Source organism: Erinaceus europaeus, chromosome 2 (genome assembly GCF_950295315.1).
Source record: "Erinaceus europaeus chromosome 2, mEriEur2.1, whole genome shotgun sequence".
NCBI classification, from domain to species: Eukaryota; Metazoa; Chordata; class Mammalia; order Eulipotyphla; family Erinaceidae; genus Erinaceus; species Erinaceus europaeus.
Window position 1 is genome coordinate 59080274 of NC_080163.1, and position 23931 is coordinate 59104204.

General features: G+C 37.7%; 1 pseudogene; it reads right to left on the reverse strand.

Annotated features, from left to right (window-relative positions):
• Positions 1–15747: 15747 nt before the first annotated feature.
• LOC103113247 (olfactory receptor 2V1-like) lies at positions 15748–16737 on the reverse strand (annotated as a pseudogene).
• Positions 16738–23931: the final 7194 nt, after the last annotated feature.

The window sequence follows — 23931 nt, forward strand, 5'->3', positions numbered from 1 at the left end:
TGGTGGTGTGGGGGATTGAACCTGGGGACTTTGGAGCCTCAGGCATGAGAGTCTGTTTGCATAACCATTTTGCTACCTACCTTCTGCTGGCTTTGTCCTCTTAACAGAAGAAGCAACTTTGGTTCTGAGAGAGACTGTGTAATGTATCATTGCGAAGACAGCTGGGCATTAAGAGTACACTGAACTCTCATTTGCCTCTTGCTCAATCCTGTGCCTATTGAAAGGCAAAATACTTATCTCCCACAAGGCATTTGGAAGCCTTTTCAGAAAAATTGAAGATCTTTATAGCACAAATTACCTGAAATTACGGGGAGATTCTTAATAACTGTTTTGATTTGTTTGTGATTGGTCCATTTAGGTTTTGTAGTTCTTCTTGGTTCAGTTTTGGCAGGGCATATGTTTCTAGGAATTCTTCCATTTCTTCCAGATTCTCTAGCTTGGTGGTGTATAGTTCTTTACAGAAGTTTAACATGATTTTCTGGATTTCTGTGGTGTCAGTTGTGATATCTCCTTCATCATTTACAATACTATTTATTTGGTCTTGATGAGCCAGGAATCTTGGTAAATAAAATAGCTGGTCCCAGCCTTCCTATTTTCTATCAGTAGAATTACACATGCAAGTATCAGCTACCCAGTGCCAATGCCCTCCCAGCTGGGAGTGGGAGTGGGAGTGGGAGTCCAGCCTCTTGGGTCTGGTTTTGGGGTTGGTGGGAGGGGTGAGCTTCAGAAGTAATCAAATGATTTCCTTTCTTTTTCCTCCATTTTATTACCCAAGTGTGAGCTATAGGACTCCTCCTTGGTGTCACACATAAGACCCCTTATTCACCCTCCTGTTTTTGGCCCAGTATCCTACCCTATCCAGCAAATACTAGGTCACAAGCCTCTGCTTGTTGGAACTCATGCAAACAGCTGCCTCCAAGTCATCATCTTGGCTCTGCCCCCTAACATGAATTTCTCAAGGTCCATCCAAGATCAGCTGAAATGGTGAAGTCATCATTTTTTCTAGCTGAGTAGTATCCCATTGTGTGTATACCACAACTTGCTCAGCCACTCATTTGTTGTTGGACACCTGGGTTTCTTACAGGTTTTGGCTATTACAAATTGTGCTGCTAAGAATATATGTGTACACAGATCTTTTTGAATGGGTATGTTGTGTTCCTTAGGATATATCCCCAGGAGAGTAATGTCAGGATCATAAGGTAGGTCAATTTCTAGCCTTCTGAGAGTTCTCCACAGAGGTTGGACCAATATACATTCCCACCAGCAGTGCAGGAGGGTTACTTTGACTCCACAACCTCTCCAGCATTTGTTGTCGCTACCTTTTTTTAAAATGTATGACATTGTCACAGGAGTGAGGTGGTATCTCATTCTTTATTTGCATTTCTCAGACAATCAAAGACTTGAAGAATTTTTTCATGTGTTTCTCTGCCTTTTGGATCTCTTCTGTGGTGAATATTCTGTCCATGTCCTCTCCCCACTTTTGGATGGGGTCATTTGCTTTCTTGTTGTTGATTTTGGCAAGCTCTTTATTTATTTTGGTTATTAGCCTCTTGTCTGATGTATGGCATGTAAAGATCTTCTCCCATTCTGTGAGGGGTCTCTTGGTTTGGGTATTGGTTTCTTTTTCTGTGCAGAAGTTTTTTTATTTGATGTAGTCAGCAGCCAGAAAGTTAGAGGAAGGGGAAGATAGAGAGACTCCTGCAGCACTGCTTCACCACTCTTGAAGCTTTCCCATTGTTGGTGGGGAACAGGGGCTTGAACCCTAGTCCTTGCACATTGCAACACATGTGCTTAACCACCCAGCTCCTGGAATATATAGTTCATGAATTATTACTCTGTGATATTGTATCTTTTGGGACAAAATGCATGGAAGTAGAGGCGATTATGCTGACTGAAATAAATAAAGAAATGAGAGACAACAACTGGATGGTTTCTTTATTTGAATTTCTGTCATAATTACCAAAACTTGAGTGTGTTACTATGTCCAGTTTTCCTTCCCTTTTCTTGTAAGTTGTGTTTTCTGTTTTCTCTTGTGTTCCTAATTCTATTCTACTACTTATCTCCTCATTAAAAGTTGGAATTCCTGTGCTGCATCTTTGCAGGTGGTACTACTCTCAGTAACCATATCTATGGAGATAGAGAGAGGGAAAGAGAGGGAAAAAGAAGGATAGAAATGGAGAGGGAGAGGGAGAGGGAGAAAGAGAGAGAAATTGAAAGGGAAAGGAATGTAGAAAGGGAGTATTAAAAAGAGACACCCGCAGCACTGCATCACCAATTATGAAGTTTCTTACCTCCAGGTTAGGACCAGGGGCTTGAATCTGGGTCCCTGCACACTTTAATGTGTGTGGTCAAGCAGGTACACCACTGCTTGGTCCCATGTCATTAATTCTTACAAGACAGTATTAGTAGTGGAAAATTCCTTCAATTTCTAAATTTAAGATCTTTGCTTCTCTCTCATACTTGAAGGATAATTTAGCTGGATGTAGTAATTGTGACTGGTAATTTTTTTTTAATTCTTTGAATGTCATCTCACTTGCTTTTTTTCACTATGGTTTGTGATTAGAAATATGATGACAAAAAGAAGAAGGAGGAGGAGAAGGGAAGAAGAAGAATACTTTCTCTTTTGCACCACTATAAGCCAGAGCTAAGTAGTGCCATGGTAAAAAAAAAAAAAAAAAAGAAAAAAAGGAAGAAAGAAAGAAATCTGATGACAGCCTGCTGGTTCTACCTCTGAATGTCACTGTCTTACTTTCCCTATCAGCCGCTTATATTTTTTCCTTTGCTTTTGGATAATTTTACTATAATGTGTCTTAGTGTACACCATTTTGGATTCAGAATCTTGGTTGCTTGCCTAGCTTCCTGAATGCATATGTTTTGAATATTTCAAAGCTGAGGAAAATTTTCTGTATGATTTCTTTAAATATGTTCTTTGTGCCTCTCTCCTCTTCTTTCCTAGGGATCCCAATAACTCACATCTGACCTTCTGATGGACTCTGTTATTTTCCAAAGTAGCATTTAATTTTTTCCTAAACCTTTCCTTTCCAATAACTTTAAATTACCATGTGTGCAACAATATTTATACACCTTTCCCATAATTGGGAGTTACTTTCTTCCCTGATCCAGCTTTCTGGTCCTTCTCCCAGCCATGACATCATCTCACCTGCATATCATTTCAAGCTCAGGCAAAAATACAAAACAAAGCAAACAAAAAAAAGCCCACTAGTATAGCCACATGCCCTTTGGAATTTAACTAAAATATATGTCTACAAAATGGAGGATGCCCCCAACTCATCATCGACACTATTCCAGCCTTTAGGTCCATGATTGCTCAACAGTTTGTTTGGCTTTGTATGTTAACTCTCTTTTCTTCTTCTTCTTTTTTTTTATTATTTAAGAAAGGATGAATTAGCAAGACCATAAGGTAGGAGGGGTACAATTCCACACAATTCCCACCACCCAATCTCTATATCCCACCCCCTCCCCTGATAGCTTTCCCATTCTCTATCCCTCTGGGAGCATGGACCCAGGGTCATTGTGGGTTGCAGAAGGTAGAAGGTCTGGCTTCTGTAATTGCTTCCCCGCTGAACTTGGGCACTGACTGGTCGGTCCATACTCCCAGTCTGCCTCTCTCTTTCCCTAGTAGGGTGGGTCTCTGGGGAAACGGAGCTCCAGGACACATTGGTGGGGTCTTCAGTCTAGGGAAGCCTGGCCAGCATCCTGATGACATATGGAACCTGGTGACTGAAAAGAGAGTTAACATACAAAGCCAAACAAATTGTTGAGCAATCATGGACCCAAAGGTTGGAATAGTGGAGAGGAAGTGTTAGGGGGATACTCACTGCAAACTCTAGTGTACTTCTGCTTTCAGGAATATATATATATATATATATTTATTATTTTATTTTATTTTTAAATTTTTTATTTAAGAAAGGATTAGTGAACAAAAGCATAAGGTAGGAGGGGTACAATTCCACACAATTCCCACCACCCAATCCCCATAACCCACCCCCTCCCATGGTAGCTTTCCCATTCTCTATCCCTCTGGGAGCATGGACCCAGGGTCGTTGAGGGTTGCAGAAGGTAGAAGCTCAGGCTTCTGTAATTGCTTCCCCGCTGAACATGGGCATTGACTGGTCGGTCCATACCCCCAGTCTGCCTCTCTCTTTCCCTAGTAGGGTGTGTCTCTGGGGAAGCGGAGCTCCAGGACACATTGGTGGGGTCTTCAATCCAGGGAAGCCTAGCCAGCATCCTGGTGGCATCTGGAACCTGGTGATTGAAAAGAGAGTTAACATATGAAGCCAAACAATTTGTTGAGCAATCATGGATCCCAAGCTTGGAATAGTGGAGTGGAATGACAACCCTTCAGCTTCATTACTCGGGTGAGACCTTTCCTTTAATAGTACACTCTAATTTCATCTCAGGTAGTTCACTTTCTAACAAAGTCCCATAACCTAGATATACACCAGTTTCTGTGAGAGAGAGCTTATGTGCACACGTATCCATAAACTACTGCAAAATATATACCTGAAAGCAGGATTACACTAGAGTTTGCAGTGAGTACCTCCCTAACACTTCCTCAGGAATATATTTTGCAGTAGTTTACGAATACGTGTGAACATATGCTCTCTCTCCCAGAAACTGGTGTATATCTAGGTTTTGGGACTTTGTTAGAAAGTGAACCACCTGGGATGGAATTAGAGTATACTATGAAAGAAAAGGTCTCACCCGAGTAATGAAGCTGAAGGGTTGTCATTCCACATGTGAAGTCTCTGGACACAATCTGAAGTGAAGCATTTTGAGGTGGCAATCGTTGTGTTGGTTAGGTTGTGATCGGCAGATGCAATATTATTTGATATAGATTGGGAGAGGCATACGAGAAAGTGGGCCCTACCAAGGGTTCTAGGACTGTGGGAAGTAGAGGCTCTATAGTGGAGATGTCAAGTTCCTGCTGTCTTAGGGTTAAAAAGACATTCAATAGTTAATGTTATCATCACATTATTTGGTAATTGGGTTAACTTTGAAAAGTCCTTTTGTTACGGTTTGCTGTATAGTACCTAGTACCTTGTATATAGCTGTGCTATTGGTTGCTTCTGATCTACTTGGTCTAGGCTTTTGAGAGAGCCTGCATATCAAATACACAGCCTATATATCGAAAAGATCAGTTTGTGTTTTGAAAAATTTTGAGACATTCAATTAATTTTCCCCCTCTAATATTAATTAACTAGTGATGTATATGACTACATTTTACTAGGAGTGTACATAAACACCATTCCCACCACCAAAAGACTGTGACCCATCCCTCCTACCCACTCCCAACCCCCACTGTCCTAGGAAGCTGCATGTCTACCCCTCACCACAGGGTTTTTACTTTGATGCCCTGCTTACAATTTGGTCAGGTCCTGCTTTTAGTTTCCCTTTCAGATCTTCTTACTCAACTTCTGTTGATGAGTGGGATCATCCCATACTCATCTTTATCTTTCTGACTTAGCTCACTTGACATAATTCCTTCTAGCTCTGTCCAAGATGGGTCAGAGAAGGTGGGTTCATTGTTCTTGATAGCTGCATAGTATTCCACTGTGTATATATACCACAGCTTTCTCAGCCACTCATTTGTTGTTGGGCACCTGGGTTGCTTCGAGGTTTTAGCTATTATGAATTGTGCTGCTATGAACATAGGAGTACACACCTCTTTTTGGTTGGGTGTTATGGAGTCCTTGGGGTATAACCCCAGGAGAGGAATTACTGGATTATGTGGAAGGTCCATGTCTAGCCTTGTGAGAGTTTTCCAGACTGCTCTCCACAGAGGCTGGACCAATTTACATTCCCACCAGCAATGTAAAGGGGTTCCTCTGTCCCCACAACCTCTCCAGTATTTGTTGCTGCTGTCCTTTTTGATGTATGCCATTCTTACAGGAGTGAGGTGGTATCTTAGTGTTGTCTTAATTTGCATTTCTCTGACAATCAGTGACCTAGAGCAGTTTTTCATATGTTTGTTAGCCTTTTGGATCTCCTCTGTAGTGAATGTTTTGTTCATATCCTCTGCCCATTTTTCGATGGGGTCATTTGCTTTTTTGGTGCTAAGTTTGCTGAGCTCTTTATATATTTTGGTGATTAGTTTCTTGTCTGATGTATGGCATATGAAGATCTTCTCCCATTCTGTGACGGGTCTCTCTGTTTGTTTAATAGTTTCTTTGGATGTGCAGAAGCTTTTCAATTTGATGTAGTCCCATTGGTTTGCTTCTGCTTTAGTCTTCCTTGCAATTGGGTTTGATTCTTCAAAGATGTCCTTGAGGTGTAGGTGGGAAAGGGTTTTACCAATGTTTTCCTCTAAGTATTTGATTGTTTCTGGTCTGACATCTAGGTCTTTGATCCATTTAGAGTTGATTTTTGTTTCTGGTGAGAGAAAGTGGTTCAATTTCATTCTTCTGCATGTTACAACCCAGTTTTCCCAACACCATTTATTGAAGAGAGCCTCCTTTTTCCATTTAATCCTTTGGGCCCCCTTATCAAAGATTAGATGCCCATAGGTGTGGGGATTTATTTCTGGGCTTTCAATTCTGTTCCACTGGTCTGTGTGCCTATTTTTGTTCCAGTACCATGCTGTTTTGATGATGATGGCTTTATAATACAGTTTAAGGTCTGGGAGTGTGATGCCTCCATTTCTCTTTCTTTTCCTCAAGATGGTTTTGGCAATTCTAGGTGTTTTCAGGTTCTTGATAAATGATTGTAGTATTTGTTCTATTCTCTTAAAGAAGCTTGATGGAACTTTGATGGCTATTGCATTAAATTTGTATATGGCTCTGGGGAGAATATTCATTTTGATGATATTTATTCTTCCAATCCATGAGCATGGGATATCTTTCCATTTCTTGTTATCAGTTTCTATATCCTTGAGTAGAGACTCAAAGTTTTCAGTATACAAGTCTTCCAGTTCTTTGGTCAACTTTATTCCTAGGTTTTTGATTGATTTTGCTGAAACAGTAAATGGGAGTGATTTCTGGATGTCTTCTTCTTCAGATTTAGTGTTTGCATAAAGAAATGCCACTGATTTTTGTACATTGATTTTGTAGCCTGATACCGTGCTATATTGCCTAATAACTTCCAGTAGTTTCTGCTGGATTCTTTAGGTTTTTCTATGTATACTATCATATCATCTGCAAATACTGAGAGCTTGACTTCCTCCCTTCCAATCTGTATTCCTTTGATCTCTATCTCTTGCCTGATTGCTATGGCAAGACCTTCCAATACTATGTTGAAGAGTAACGGTGACAGTGGACAGCCCTGTCTAGTCCCCGATCTGAGGGGGAATGCTTTCAGCTTCTGTCCATTGAGTATGATGTTGGCTGTAGGTTGGCTATATATAGACTCCACTGTCTTGAGGAATTTCCCATCTATTCCCATTTTTTGTAGAGTTTTGAGCATGAATGGGTGTTGGATTTTGTCAAAGACTTTCTCTGCATCTATTGAGATAATCATGTGGTTTTTGGCTTTGCTTTTATTGATGTGGTGAAGGACATTGATTGACTTATGGATGTTGAACCAGCCTTGTATTCCTGGGATGAATCCCACTTGATCATGATGAACAATCTTTCTGATATGTTGCTGTATCCGGTTGGCCAAGATCTTGTTTAATATTTTGGCATCTATGTTCATCAGAGATATTGGTCTGTAGTTTTCCTTTTTTGTTCTGTCCCTATCAGCTTTTGGTATCAGGTTGATGTTGGCTTCATAGAAGGTGGAAGGCAGTATTCCTGTGTCTTCAATCTTATGGAAAAGCTTCAAAAGTATGGGTACTACTGTTTCCTGAAAGTTTTGTAGAATTCATTTGTGAAGCCATCTGGTCCAGGACTTTTGTTGTTGGGGAGGTTCTTAATAACGGTTTCAATTTCTTTGTCTGTGATTGGTGCATTTAGGTTTTGTAGTTTTTCTTGGTTCAGTTTTGGAAGGGCATATGCTTCTAGGAATTGTTCCATTTCTTCCAGATTCTCTAGCTTGGTGGCGTATAGTTCTTTAAAGAAGTTTCACAGGATTGTCTGGATTTCTGTGGTGTCAGTTGTGATATCTCCTCCATCGTTTACAGTTCTATTAATTTGAGTCTTCTCTCTTTTTTGTTTGGTGAGTCTGGATAGGGGTTTGTCCATTTTGTTTAATCTTTCAAAGAACCAACATTTGGCTTCATTGATCTTTTGTATGGTTCTTTTATTTTCGATGTTGTTTTATTTCTTCTAACTTTAGTGATTTCTGTCCTCATGGATTCTTTAGGGTTCCTTTGTTCCTCTTCCTCTAAGTCCTTGAGGTGTGCAGTAAGGTAATTTATTTGAGCTTCTTCTTGGTGTTTAATATGTGATTGTATGGCTATAAGTTTCCCTCTCAGTACTGCTTTAGCTGTGTCACAAATATTTTGATAGGTTGTGTCTTCATTTTCATTTGTTTCCAGGAACATTTGAATTTCCTGCTTGAGTGAATCTCTGACCCAGTGGTTCTTAAGGAGTATGTTGTTTAGTTTCCAAATTCTGTGACTTTTAATAATTGTCTGTTTGTTGTTAAATGTTAGTTTTACTCCATTGTGGTCTGAGAAGATACTTGGGATGATTTAAATGCTCTTGAATTTATTGTTGCTGTCTTTGTTGCCTAACATGTGGTCTATCCTTGAGTATGTGTTATGTGGATTTGTAAAGAAGGTGTATTCCAGTTTTTTGAGGTGAAGGACTCTGAAAGTGTCCAAGAGGTGTAGTCTGTCAATCTCTTCTTTCAATTCTCTTATATCTTTGTTGGTTCTCTGCTTTGTTGATCTGTCTAAGTGTGAGAGTGGGGTATTGAAATCTCCCACTATTATTGTATTACTATTGATGTATTTTTGAAATTCTTTCAGTAAGTGCTTGATGTATTTAGATGGTCCCTCATTGGGTGCATAGGTGTTAATTATTGTTAGGTCTTCTTGGCTGATTGATCCTCTAATCATTATGTAATGTCCTTGCCTATCTTTTATTACTTTATTTAATTTAAAATCTATCGTATCTGAGATGAGAATGGCTGTTCCTGCCCTTTTTTGTGGTCCTTTAGCCTGTATGATAGTTTTCCATCCTTTCACTTTAAGTCTGTGTTTATCTTGTGACAGATGGGATTCTTGCAAGCAGCATATGGTTGGGTTATGTTTTCTGATCCATCCCCCAACTCTGTGCCTTTTGATGGGTGAGTTTAAGCCATTGACATTTATTGATACTATGGATTTAATGTATTGTAGTGCCATTGTTCAAAAAAAATTTTTTTTGTTTGCTCTGATATATTGCCTGTATTATAGTGATGTTCTTGTTTATAAGAGGTCTTTTAGAACCTCTTTCAGGGCCAGCTTGGTGATGGTTGCCTCCTTTAACTGTTGTTTGTCTAAGAAGGTTTTGTTCCCTCCATATAGTTTGAATGAAAATCTAGCAGGATATATTATCCTTGGTTGAAACTCTTTTTCATTCAGGGCTCGATAGATATCTTGCCATTCTCTTCTGGCTTTTAGAGTTTGAATGTATAAGTCTGCAGATAATCTTATGGGTTTTCCCTTGTATGTGACTTTTTGTTTCTCTCTTGCAGCCTTTAGGATCCTTTCTTTATCCTTACTTCTTCTCATTGTGACTATGATGTGTCTTGGTGTCTTCAGGTCTGGGCTGATTCTGTTTGGTACTCTCTGGGCCTCTTGAAACTTGATGTCCTTTCTGTTATTCAGGTCTGGGAAGTTTTCTTCTATTATTTCCTCTAGAATGTTTGCTTCCCCTTCCTCTCTTTCTTCCCCTGGCAGGCCAATTATATGAATGTTACTTCTTTTGAGATCATCCCATATGTCTCTGTTGTTGTTTTCAGTGTCTCTCAATCTCTTTTTAAGCTCTTCCACCTCTTTCTTAGTTTTCTCTAACTCATCCTCTGACTAATTCTGTTTTCTGCTTCTGTTAATCTGCTTTCCTTTGCCTCAGCTTCTTTCTTCATTACAGCTATTTCAGCTTTCAGTTCTCTAATTGTCTCAAGATAATCAGTATTTTCCTTAGGGGTCTTAACTGTTGTTTCCCTAATACTGCCATTCCTTTCCTCCAATGTTGTTTTCATTTCTGTGATTAATAAGTTTATTATTGCTTGCATACTTTTCCTATCTATGGTTACTTCTGGCTGATTTGTAGTTTCTTCTGGGCTCTTGTCTTCATTCATTGGAGTAACAGTCTTATTTGTTTTTTATCTACCCATTTTTTTGATTTATGTGTTTCTTTTTTTTATGCTCTGTTGTTCCTCAGTTGTTGTGTCTTGAGTACAAGCAACACTGTACTAAATACCTTTATGACAATTGCACTCACCAACCTCAGGAATTACAGTAGCAACTGAAGCAAGTATTGAAGCAGTTTAATCGTTACCAGTTAGCCAAACAATTTCTCCATTCCGTGAAAGAATAGTAACCAAATCCCAGTGAAGAAGAAAGAGAAAAGAAAGAAGGGATAGCAAGAATAGACATTTATGCAAATCTACTATCCACTGTATATTCTAGGGGTAACAAAAGGGGAAAGGTAACTAGAGCAGAGATACACACATAGAGAGTCCACTCTGAGTCAGATTTCTTCCCCAAAATAATTCACAAATTCAGAAAGGCAAAGAACAAGGAAGGAAGAAGTGTATGACAAGATAAAAAAAAGAGAGAGACAAGTGAGAGAAAAGGGAAAAGATAAGAAAAAGAGCTGTAGTTAAAGAGCAGTCAAAGGAAAGATTTTTTTGATTACGTTATTTTTAATTTAATTTAATTTTTTTAATTAGCTTGGAGGATGAGGGAAGGGAGAGTCTGTAGAGGAGGTAGGAGTAACAAGACAAGTTCCTCCCACAATAGATAAGATGCCTACTACCCTAGCAATGAAAGATACCCTAAGAGTTTATTCTGGTCAACCTAAAGGGGGGGAAGATATATGCCTTTATATAATATTAATAATAAAATAGAGCAGGGTAAAAAAAAAACAAACCCTGTCCCAGATTACCTCAAACCTCATGATCAGAGGCAGCTGATTGTTAAGAATGAGAAAAAAAAAAAGAAAACCTCAGGAGTAGACAAGGATAGCTGAAATAGACAGTTATGCAAATCTACTATCCCCTGTATATTCTAGGGGTGGCTAAAGGAGGAAGGGAAGTTGAGCAGAGACACTCACAGTGAGAGTCCACACTGAGTCAGAATTCTTCCCCAAAATAATTCCCAAATATGTATCAGTGAATTCAAAAAAGCACACTGTTTGGTGGTGTGGGGGCTGGGGCCTGTGGCTTTGGAAGCTGTAGGATTAAGGAAGAAAGGATGACAAGAATGAGAAAAAGAAAAAGGAAAAAAAGAGAGAGAAAAAAATGAAAAAGATTGGAAAAAGAAAAGTCATAAAAGAGTGGTGAAAGGAAAGAATTTTTTTTTGTTGTTATCTAATCCAAAATATTAATGGTTCTGAGGGTGAATAACTTGGATTTAAAGTCATGGGATGTAGGGTTTTTTTAAAAAATTTTTTTATTTTATTGGGGAATTAATGTTTTACATTCAACAGTAAATACAATAGTTTGTACATGCATAACATTCCCCAGATTCCCATTTAACAATACAACCCCCACTATGTCATTCATCATCTTTCATAGACCTGTATTCTCCCCACCCATCCACCCACCAGGCGTCCAACAACAAATTAGTGGCTGAGCAATTTGTGGTCTATATACACAATGGAATACTACTCAGCTGTAAAAAATGTTGACTTCACCATTTTCAGCCGATCTTGGATGGACCTTGAAAAAATCATGTTGAGTGAAATAAGTCAGAAACAGAAGGATGAATATGGGATGATCTCACTCTCAGGCCGAAGTTGAAAAACAAGATTAGAAAAGAAAACACAAGTCGAACCTGAAATGGAATTGGAGTATTACACCAAAGTAAAAGACTCTAGGGTGGAAAGAGTTTTTATTTATTTATTTATTTTTAATTTTTTAATTAGCTATGCGGGGTGAAGTGGAGGGGGGTTGGCTACTTAGAAAGTAAAAAGGCCAGAGGTTTCAGAAGGCTATAGACTTAGAATGAATGATACTCCCTGGTGGGATAGGAATTTGGTAAAGACAGAAGCTCAGCAGGGGAGCCTGCTAGGAGCTGGTCCCCAGGGACTGGTTATGGGGGGCGAAGGGGGAGGTGGTGTGCTTAATAATTAAAAGGAAAAAAAAAATTCCCTTTTTTTCTACTCTATTTCTTAACCCAAATTAAGTTATAGTCACCTCCTTGGTGTTACCGCTAGGACCCCTTATTGACTGGCCTACTAAAGGCAGAAAATCCTACCATTTCCAGTGTGGTCAGAGCTCAAGCCACTAGCAGCTTCTCAGTCCACCATCTTCCGGGAACACCCCGTTAACTCTCTTTTCAACCACCAGGTTCCCAATGCTAGCATGATGCCAACCACACTTACCTAGACAGACAACCCCACCAATGTGTCCTGGAGCTCCACTTCTCCAGACCCATTGCCCGGTAGGGAAAGAGAAAGACAGGCTGGGAGTATGGATGAACCTGTCAATGCCCATGTTCAGCAGGGAAGCAATTACAGAAGCCAGACCTTCAACCTTCTTCATCCCACAATGACCTTGGATCCATACTACCAGAGGATTAAATAATAAGAAAGCCATCAGGGGATGGGATGGGATAGAGTTCTGGTGGTTGGAATTGTGTGAAGTGGTGCACCTCTTATCCTATAGTTTAGCCAATTTTTCCTTTTTATTAATAAAAAAAATTTTAAAAAGAGATGGGTAGTGAAGAGAAGCAAAAGAAAAGACAACAAGGACAACAAAAGAGAAAATGAATAAATATTTAAAACAAGATAAAGAAGTAACTTCCCCGGAGTCACTAAAAAGGCTACAACATATAGACACTTACAAATTAAATCAGGGGGGTGGGTGGTGGTGCATCTGGTTAGGCAGACATAATACAATGCTCAAACCTGATTTGAGCCTCCATCCCCACCTGCAAGGGAAAAGCTTTATGTGTGGTGAAGCAGGGCTGCTGGTGTTTCTTTCTCTGTCCTTCTCTATCTTTCACTACCCCTTCGAGTTCTGGCTGTCTCTATCCAATAGATAAAGATAATAAAAATTTATTTAATTTAGTAAAGCCCATGTTCACATTTCTAACCACAGAACTCAACTATAAATGTATGTTGCTTAAAACACTCAGGCGGTGTTAAGTTGTTACAAAAGTATAGGAAAAGAGACAGAAGTTGAAAAAAAAGATCAGAAGGGAAAACACTAAGCAGAACTTGGACTGGAGTCTGTGTATTGCACCAAAGTAAAAGGTTCTGGTGGGAGGGTTCAGGTCCTGGAACATGATGGCTGAGGAGGACCTAGTGGGGGTTGTATTGTTAAGTGGAAAACTGGGAAATGTTGTGTATGTACAAACTATTGTTTTTTACTGTCGACTGTAAACCATTAATCCCCCAACAGAGAATTTTTTTTTAAAAATAAAAAAAAAAAATACCAACTGTGGTGGTTATGTTTTCTACCACAGATATTCTCTGCTTCACCTAGTTTGGTCAACTTTGTAGGCCTACTATTTAAGCTTGAACTCCATTCAAAGTGTTCTTCACTGAAACTCTTCTTAGAGCTTTTTCTTCCTTGTTCTGTGTTTTGTAGTTTTTTTGTGAAATGATCTGTGAATTCTTAAATTTATGTTTTCATGTCTATTTATTATTTGTTTTTACTTGCCTTCATCATGAGTTTTCTGAACTCTATTTCTGACATATTTCCATGTCTGTTTGGTTGTTTGTGTTGTGTGACATCACTGTGGGAGGTTTAGTATTCTGTTGCCCCCAAGTTCACAGGTTAAGCGCCCAGAAATTTCTGGCCCCCCTGGTCTGACAATGTGACAAACTGTGTAGCTATTAAGACAGCACCAACTAAACCTAAAAATGGCTTCTTAAGTCCTGATAATTGATCCTTACTCCTTTTCCACCCACTGACCACAAGTTCCTGCACTCACCTTTGACATAGTGAGTTTCTGAAACAGTTCCTGTTTTAATTTTATGAGTTTCAGGTCAGGTGGATGACATGCAGTAGCTACAATACCATGGCCATGCCTATGGACAACCATTAATAGTAGTATTGTTTTGGAGAAAGAGAAACAGAGGAAGAGGGACAGAACTGGAGAGTGACAGAAAGAGAAAGAAAGAAACCACAGAGCTTATTCAGCATTCATAAGGTCTCCCTTTATTCAGGTGAACCAATATAGCTCCCCTTCCTAGAATCCTAGTCCTTGATGTATGGGATAGTGTGCTCTATACAGAGAGAGCTGTCTACCCATGACTTATCACCAGTTTTTCATAGTTTTTATTTAGGTGAGCAATAAGGTATATCACTTCTGATATATCAGTATTGTTAGAGAATTATTAACAATGATAAATACTTTAATTTTATTAGATAGTAATATTCAGTTGATCAATTAAGTATATATACAAATGTTAATATAAGATAGACATATAGGTAGGTGTATTTTTTTATTTTGTTAAAAGCATACTAAGATGTTATTCTCAGTATGTCCAATTCTGATTAAAATAGATTCAGATGGGCTTCATGCTGATGTAAAATTAATTCTGATCCATTGATTGCTGATAACATATTTAGAAATTGAGGAGAGAAATGTTCTCCCTTAAAAGAATACAAAGACAAATGAAGTAATTGGAATTAATTAAATGTTTATTCAAATGTTTATTCTTATTTTTTTATTCAAATGTTTTTAATTGCAAGAAGCTTATGGAACATTCAAGGGTTACCCTAAGTGTTTATCACAAATAACTTACAAGCTATTTGTAGAGGTAACAGTGTGAATAAAAAAACATGTTAAATCAGAGTAGAATAGACACATGTGGAGTCAGCAGTGGAGAGACCAGTAAACCACACTGTTAGTTTCAAGACAGTTTATGGAAAAATAGAGAAGAGATAGGTATTATCCCAAGCTGTTTATCATGAATGATGACTCATTAAATCCAAGTCCAAAGATGAAGAAACCAATATGGCTTCAATATTGCAAAATATTTATTATGAGTGTAAGGCATTATGCTGATAAAAAGTACATTAGAGCTTTTTTATCCACCAGAATATCATTTTAAAACATTTATTTATTTATTTACTCATTTATTTTATTGGATAGAGACTGAGAGAAATTTAGAGGGAAAGGGGAGATAGAGAGTACAAGACATACCTGCATCACTGCTTTACTAATCATGAAACTTCCCCCACTGCAGGGACTGTGGAAGGAGGACTGGAACATGAGTCCTTATGTATGGTAATGTCTGTGCTCAACCAGGTGTGTCACCAACTGGATCCTTCCAAGAGGGTATTTTGAAACCTGAAATTGAGTTTGTATACTTAAGTTCCTTCCTCAGATAATTTTATTTGTGAAGCCTAGGGTAGCTGAGCAGCCTATTATCAATAAATATGGGTAACACTATTTAAAGGAACACATCTGCCACCATCTTAGTATAGTTAAAATTATCAGAAATCTGAAAAACAAACCTGGGAAATAACACAGTGGCTTACCACATAGATTGAATGCCTGAGGCTCTAAGTTCCCAGAGTTAGTTCCTACCTAGCACCATTATACTTAGTTGTGAGAAAGAAAGAAAGAAAAGAAAAGAAAAAAATAAAAAGAAAGCTAAATGACATTGAGAATTATTTTCCAATGCAGTTATAAATTGAAATATTTTTTTCACAATAGCATTCACATAAATATGGGTTTTAAGGAAAAATTGTCATTTTTTTTCTCTTAATATTTAAATTTCTAGATAAAATCTTCCTCACAGCCCCCAACACCTCTCGATTCCTCAAGCTATAAATGAGGGGATTAAGCATGGGGGTAACAATTGCATTAAACACAGAGAGATTCTGGTCCACTTCCATGGAGAGGGAGGAACCTGGAGTCATATAGATAATCATTCCTGGACCAAAATAGAGACTCACCACACTGAGGTGGGAAGAACAGGTAGCCAGAGCTTTGTTTCTGCCTTCAGGAGAGTTCATGTGCAGGACCGTGAGGAAGATAAGAATGTAAGATGTCAGGATGAGTCCAAAAGGGATGAGAAGGAAAACAGTACCAGACATCTGCACTACTTTCTCATAAATTGAAGTGTCTTTGCAAGACAGCTTCAGAAGTGCCATGACTTCACAGAAAAAATGGTGAATTTCTTTGGCTCCACAGGTAGGAAAATGCATGGCATAAACTGCATGCATGAGGGAGACTACTATACCTCCAGTCCAGGAACTTGAGGCCATTTTCACACAGACTCTAGGGGTCATGATGACTGGTTATCTGAGAGGGTTACAGATGGCCAAGTAGCGATCAAAGGCCATGAGAGTTAGAAGAATACACTCAGCCACTCCTAGCATCAAGTAAAGAAAAATCTGAGCTCCACATCCAATGTGAGTGATATCTCTATGTCCAGAGAAGAAGTCAGTGATCATTTTGGGGACAATGGTTGTGATTAACATGAGGTCCATGAGGGAGAGCTGACTGAGTAGAAAATACATTGGTGTGTGGAGGCGGGTATCACTCCAAATCAAGAGGACCAAGGCTGAGTTCCCAGTGATGGCCACCCCCATAATGAGAAGAACAATGGCTATGAGGAGGCCTGGATGCCTGGAGTCAGAAAAGAGGCCTAGGAGAACAAAATCAGTGGTGGAGGATCCATTTTCTTGTCCCATGTCTTAGTGTTGTGGTGGCTGGATTTGAAGGACTGTGGAAGAAAAGCACACAGCATGACTACTCTTCCTATGTAAATAAACCAATGATATGAACCTATTTTTGAAACTCACTTTTTTCCAAATGAATTCAAATATACTGAACTCTATTTTATGAGGGGAAGACAACTGGTTTGGTTTCCATTACTATCTGAACATACTATTTAGCAATCAGCTTCATAGGTAAGGAACACTGATAAAGAATACTTATTATAACCATGTCATTTTGCACTGTTTAGTGCAATGTTATTGTAATTTCATGAGGATTTTTACTATGGATTTTGGTCAACATGAAAATATTCACATATCCTGGTAGAAGATTTCTTCCAAAGTAGTTTGTAATTCTCAGCTACTAATGAAATCTGGAATCTCTGTATATTTATTATTTTTATATTCATAATCTGTGTATGAAGTTATCTTTAGGAGAGTTATAGATCACTGAATAGGTTACTTCATGAGTCATGATTGGGAGATATTATGGTTCTAGCCTAGCATGCCTCAAGACTGCTTTGAACTGACATGGTCAGGCAAATAGACTAATCAAAGGGATACTTGACTTGTTTTCTTCATCATTTTTCTGTCCTTTCTCCTTGTAACTAATGTGTCAATTTGAGCAAATCCTTCCATTATTTTTCTGTATCATCACATGTAAATTTTTGAGTTTGTTCCACTGTTATTGGCATTTTGTAAGGTATTCTTGTGGATCAGAAAAGGCAAGAAAAATTTAATGAAGGTTATTGTCAAGCACTTATTATACAGAATCAGGTAGAAAAAAATTCAAACAACTTTATGAGTAATTTTCATATTTTGTTACTAAGATTTTTATACGTAGTACTCATTATGATTTATAACCCATAACAAGTATACATCCTAGTGATGAAATGAATAGTTTATTCAATATTATGGGTATTATATCAGACAAGATTGGGCATATTCTGGGTGATATGGCTGTAGACTATACATTTTACCTATATAAAATTTTATTAATATCATATAGTAAGTTTACATAATGCTATGGTCACCCAACCATTAGTTCTTCAACAGTTATTTATAGCCCTTACCTTAAAAACATTTTTCTTCAATAACTTGCAGGAACATAACTGCCACAGTTAAGTCAGACAGGAATATCATGAGATCATTTTGCAAAATGGGCTGGTGTTTGCTTGCCCTACCTCACACTTAGAGTCTCTTAATAACATATTAAAGACTCTAGAAAAGCTTACATCAAGAAAATGAATCTCTTGGGTGGGAAGTTAGCTTAGTTGCTGTGTACCATACTTTCATATCTTGGTCCCAGAAACTCACTTCTATTCTCAGTACACCCTATGCCAGAGTTGGGTAGTGCTCTGATTAAAAAAAAATGTCTCTCCTGGTTAAATAAATTATGGGATATATTCCATGGGATATTACTTTGCTATAAAAAAATTATATTGTGTTCTTTGGGACAAAATTACTTTTTGTTGTGAAAATACTGTACTGCTTTGTCCTGAATTATAAGTGATGTGGCTATAGATATAACATACCTTGATAAGGCCCCTCATACAGCTTGGTTTCCAGTCCCTGGTATACCCATGGGTTTACTAATACACTGGGAGATTCTTCAGCACTATGGTGTCTCTTCCTCTCCATCTCAGGCAGTCTGTCTTCTACCTAAATAAGTTAGATTGGAGCAGCGAAATCAGGTACATTGAGACTTTCCCTTGTACACCCAAACACATCTGTCCACACATAAGAACATTTATTGAAGTTGTCCTTTAAAATGAAGTCACCTACTTCTCAAAGGCAAGAATAAATAACTTAGATATCTACTACTGCCAGTTAATATGGAAAGATTTCAAGTAAAGGAACTCTAAATATGTAGGTTAGGAAATAACTATGGAGAGAAGAGAGCTATGGATAGTGTCACAGAAGGATAAGTTGAGAATGGTAGGGAAGAAGTGTAAATTATTTTCAGTATCTACCATGTCACCCATCAGATAACTGCCTGATTATTCTATTGAAAACATGTCACCAACTTATTTCACTAATGCATCCTCTTTTTGTATCTGTTCATATACATTGTCACAAGCTGAAATTTTCTTATTTTTATGGTATTGATTTTTACCCACTTCCCTTCTTTGAGGGAAAAAAATTTGTTTACTAATATATCCTAGTAACAACATAATGCTTAGTCAATAGTAAGAACTGAGTAATAAGTCACGATTATATAAAAATATGAATAAGAGGGTAAAGTTTCTATGCATGTGGAAATAGTGGAGAAAATAATAAAGGCCATTGTTTTGTAGCTGAACTTTGTATTATATCAATTGCATTAATTGTTAGTCCCTACTCTAGTCTTTAATCTCCTACTTCCAAGTAACTCTTCACCTACTGACACTGTCCACTGATTTTTCCAAAGGCTGAGTTGACCTCTATATCTTAACCTCCAACCAAGGTCTTACAGCCACTGAGTAAGGAGTGAATTGGAATTGATATTTGGTGACAGGGTAAGAGACCTCTGTAAAATTAAAGTGGATAATAGGAATTTCATAGCTCTGTTTATGACAATCACATACTCTTTCATCTGAAGGACTAAATTGTGATTTTTATAATGTCATAGCACAGTGTCAAGGGCAGCAAATAAGTCTCATGTGTTTCACAAAAGGCATATGGGACAGGGTTCTATGCATTTCTACCCTATCTAGGAAAACACTGTCACAGAATATACTGAATGAACAAATTAAAGCATAAAATTAAGCATACCATTTGAATCTATTAGTACTTGTGATTTATTTAAAAATGTGATGACTCTAAAAAATTGACTAGGGGCCTAGAAAAATACCAGTAATGTCTCTTACCATGTTCTTAGGAGATAAGGATTTCATCTAGGCTGATATACAAATGGTTTATCTATGTTGCTAAGGCCTATTAGTTATTGAGTAATTCATAGGCTGCAAATTTTGTGCATTGTAAACTGCATACATGTGAATACAGATAATCTACCTAACTATACAATATGATTTGCCCCAGTGTCTTACTCTGAATTATTATGCAGCCATTTACTTTCCATGACAAGTTTAAAATATTTGTGCTTTTTTTTCTAAAGCATTTTGAAGACACTACGAGGTATAGAGTATCACACATAAATAAATGATTAGATAAATGCCATGTTTTTGCCCATGTGAACCCAAGATATGGACTTCTTTCATGTTGATTACCTCTTTATTATGTATGAATCCATCTTAGTCACCTCCTGGGAATTCTCAATTTTCCATGTCTGTCTGTTTCATATAGCTCATCAACTAAGGCATTAGGTTCCTTGTGTGGAGAATAAGGCCTTATAATTATTCGGAAACTGGTAATATAAGCTCATAGTTGATCCAGTGTGCCTCTAGTAGTTCATGAAGCAGAGATTAAATATAGTGCACTGGATGGGAGACATGTTAACTCTCTGGAGTATGGATAGGCTTGGTCCAGCCCTGAAGATAATAAGCTCTGGTGTCAGGAGGGAAAGTATGAAATCACCAGGGAGAAGAATCAGTCTCACCCTCTCTCTCTCTGCTCAACAACTCTATGGTTAAGGAGCAAGAGAAAGCATGAACCCAGATTTACCTTTTATTATTATTATTATTATTGTTGTAGTTATTATTGATGTCGTTGTTGGACAGGACAGAGAGAAATGGAGAGAGGAGGGGAAGACAGAAAGGGGGAGAGAAAGATAGACAACTGCAGACCTGCTTCACCACTTGTGAAGCAACTCCCCTGTGGTGGGGAGCTGGGGCTCGAACTGGCATCCTTATGCTGGTCCTTATGCTTTGAGCCACCTGCGCTTAACCCGCTGCACTACCGCCCAGCTCCCAGATTTACCTTTTTATAACCATGTGACTTGACAGATTCTTCCATCTTTTGTGCTGTTTCCTATACACAAAAAGATGATAACAACAGACTTTTTAAGTTGTTAAATACAATAATGTATGCAGAGAATGTACTTCACCTGGTCCCTAGTTGCGTTAAGATAAATTTTAAGGAGTTAAGTGTAAAGTATGTAAAAAGCAGTTAATATTGGTTTAACCTCAATTAATTGAGCTCTCGGTAGTTTTGAGTGATTTTGGTGCTTAGAAGTTAACAAAGCATCACACTTGTTTATATACTAAAATGTAATTGAATGAGACTGGGTAATCTGGGATAATCACATTTTGGGAGAGTCTTCCTTAAAGGTATGGAGGGTATGAAATCCATTCAAGTACATTGATGATTTGCAACCTCAGTGGAAATTCTACTAACTATTTCTGTCCTAGTTATGTGACTGGAGAGAAATTGACCCTGTGCAGGCTGATAACATGTGACCCTAAGGCCTCAAAATCTAGTTACAGGATATCAGAGACCCTGAGAATCTGATGGTGGGCACTTCAGATAAGACAGCAAAGGAAAAAAGTCCAGATAAACAACTTTCCCTTACACCTGAAGAATTTAGAAATGGAAGAATAAGTGAAGGTTAAATCCCAAAGTAGCAAAATAGTAAAGACTAAATAAATGACACTGAAAACAAAGCAAGACATAAAGCAATATACAGGATCAATGAAGGCAAAAGCTGGTCTTCTGAAACCATAAGTACAACTGGCAAACTCTTGGCCAAAATCATACAATAAAAAAATGGCCCAAAGAATTAAACAGTTTTCTCAAGAAGACATACACATGGCCCACAGACACATGTGTCAACAACTGTATGCTAGACATTAAGCCCTAAATAAAATAATTTTTAAAAAGAAGTGGTTAGGAATCTGAGTTGATTGAGATAAACAGAGCAACCAGGTCTCTCCTAGTTAGTACAACACCGCTGAGGATGTGGAGCCACTATATGTTGCATTAATGTGTGAATATTTTTTTAGCTTGAATTTGAAAAAACTGGTTTTAATAAATAGTTAAGATTTAGTGTGATTAAACTTGAGAGGTAAAGTTCACCATGTGAAATAATCTAGGATGTGGAGACTGATGATATCACATTAAGGCATTTAGGATTAATTGTATATTAGCGGAAGTTCCTAACGTTAAATGATAAGTGTTCTCTCAGCACACACACACACACACACACACACACACACACACACAGAGAGAGAGAGAGAGAGAGAGAGAGTTTAATATGTAATGAGATTGATATGTCAATTGCATTGAATTTTGTAATTATTCTATAATGTATATGTCCCTCAAATCATGTTATGAACTTTGTTTTTTATGTTAACACCTTGTGCATGAGCTTTTTCTTTTAATATTATTTAGAATGAGAGATGAGATGAGGGATATAAAGCATCTGAACTTTCTCCCACATTAGCACACCACGTAAGTGATGCTGGGGCTTTGGTAATCTGGGGGAAGAGTTTATATTTTGAGAGTCTGATTGATAGGTGTTAGGTTTGATGATATCAAATCTAACCAATATGAATACATTGATTTTTAGTGACTTCAGAGGCAATCCTAACCTGTCTTTCACTCTACCAGTTAAACTTTAAACTGCCACCAGTTGCTGGAAGTCGCTCCTTGTCCCATGTTGAATCTAATTATTGTTTGCATCTGTATCTGGGCTTGTGGTTTATGTTTCTTCTTGGTCATCCAAAATGGCTTATAAATTGTTGTGGATTTGGGGTTTTTGTTTGTTTGTTTGTTTGCAGTTTGTACACTGTTAACCTAAAATGTCATTGGACTGGTTGGTTAAGCAACTGAGAAATATATTGTTTCAAGTCATATTATTTGAATATTAATTTTGTGTAACAGTCACCTCTAAGGCAGTATATGTGAGTATGAACTAACTTCTTTTTAAAAAATAGTTTTATTTGTTATTAATAATATGTTAGAAGATCATAAGATCACAATATATAGTTCCATACCACACCTACTAGCAGAGTTCTCTATCCCCACCTTCTCACCTCCCAGAGATAACCACCATATGAACTGTTCTTAGAGATTTATAACCTCACCCAAGTCTGACTATATTCCACAAGGTTGATGTTGTTATTATTTTCATTTTACTAAAGAGGAAAACTGAAGTTGTGAAGAGTTTACTAATTTATCTATTGCCAAAGACATGTTAAGAGAGGGAGCCTAATTTGAACCCTAGAAGTCTGTCTCCAGGGACTGTCCTTCCCTTAGCTGCAGAAATTCCAGAACTCTGACTTTTTTTTTCAAATTTCCTCATCATGTTTCAGCCCCTTACTGATGCTATCACTTCTTTGACTATGCTCACTTCTTTGATAATGCTCAATATGTGATATGAATTGAATAGCTTCCTTGATAACAGGCAGAGAGCTAGATTGCACTTAGAGAACAACCTAAAGCACTGGGAATTTGAATGCAGCAAATACCCCTGGGATCCATCCAAGTGTTACTGTTATTTTGTGTATGGCATCAATTTCTTTCCTGAGAACTAGAAGTTGTAATCTTATGATTTTTTTGTAGACAACTTTTTATTATTAGATAATTAATAAAAAATAAATTAAAAAAATTATGATTACCTTGTTCAATTATGAATGATGGTCTGATAGTGCATATGATGGTCTTTTAATTGGTCATTTCAAACGAAGAAGGCAATAATAGGCTAATGGTGGACTCAGTCTTCTATACAGCGCAATTTTAGTTTTAGTGATGATAAAGCTTAAAGACTATTAATAGTTTCTTCCTAACCCAAAATTCTAATCTAAGAAGAAAATTGTAGTATACTAGTTTGCCTTACTGCAATCTATTTTAGTTCTCTATTTAGTTTTATATTTTATATTTTGAAGTGTCTTATTTCTTTTTAAAATATTTATTTCCTTTTGTCGCTCTTATTGTAGTTATTGATGTCATCGTTGTTGGATAGGACAGAGAGAAATGGAGAGACAAGGGGGAGATAGGGGGGGGGGAGAAAGACAGACATCTGCAGACCTGCTTCACTGCTTGTGAAGCGACTCCCCTGCAGGTGGGGAACTGGGGCTCAAACCGAGATCTTTAAGCCGGTCCTTGAGCTTTGTGCCTCATCTAAAATTTTATTGCATTTAAAATAGTGATTCTCTATACCAGATCACTCAAATGAAACAGTATTAGGAATATTTATCACAGTATTATCATATAGATAATTGGTTGTGGTTTAGAACTCGACTGCATTGCATATTTTTTTAAAGTGGCTTGATTTTTGTCTTTCCTCTGTGCTTAGAGAATTAATTGATTTAGTTACTT